The sequence below is a fragment of the Arachis duranensis genome, chromosome 3 (assembly GCF_000817695.3).
Source record: "Arachis duranensis cultivar V14167 chromosome 3, aradu.V14167.gnm2.J7QH, whole genome shotgun sequence".
In the NCBI taxonomy this organism is placed as follows: Eukaryota; Viridiplantae; Streptophyta; class Magnoliopsida; order Fabales; family Fabaceae; genus Arachis; species Arachis duranensis.
Window position 1 is genome coordinate 9,181,973 of NC_029774.3, and position 670 is coordinate 9,182,642.

Sequence of the window (670 nt, forward strand, 5' to 3'; positions counted from 1 at the left end):
ATAAGAATGAATTTTATCATTTACACCTTTATTATTCTCTTATTATTATGGTTGGTATGAGACAAGGAGACATCCTCGCATCCATAAAGTGTGATAAAGTGAGATATGGTTACATGCTAATTAAGAATAATACTACTATATGTAATATATTATTCCCACGGTTACTTTGTTGCTCATCTTTATTTTGAACATTAAATCAATATTTATTTCTTATATTTTAAATGAGGACAAATACTAATGCATTCTAAAAAAATAATTAAAAAGGAAACGTTTCTGAATATTATTTTGTTATTAAAGATAAAAAAAGAGAAATAAAAAATGAATTATCTTAGATTTTAAATTTTAAATACTAAACATGAATTATTAATATAAATATAATAAATTAAAAATTATTTAATTAACAAAAATACAATGTTTTTTATTATTTAATAAAGAACATTTAAAAGTAAATCTTAACTCAGACATATAATATATATGTATAATAATATGAATATGAGTATGAAGATGTATATACTATATTTAATGAAAAAAATTAAATGAATAGATTTTTTTAATTAAAAAGGACAAATAAGAACATCTAAACGGTTGAAATTTGAGGTCACCCAAAAAAAAATGGTTGAAATTTGAAGCCAATGAGTTATAGTTTTTCATATTCACTTAATAGGTTGTC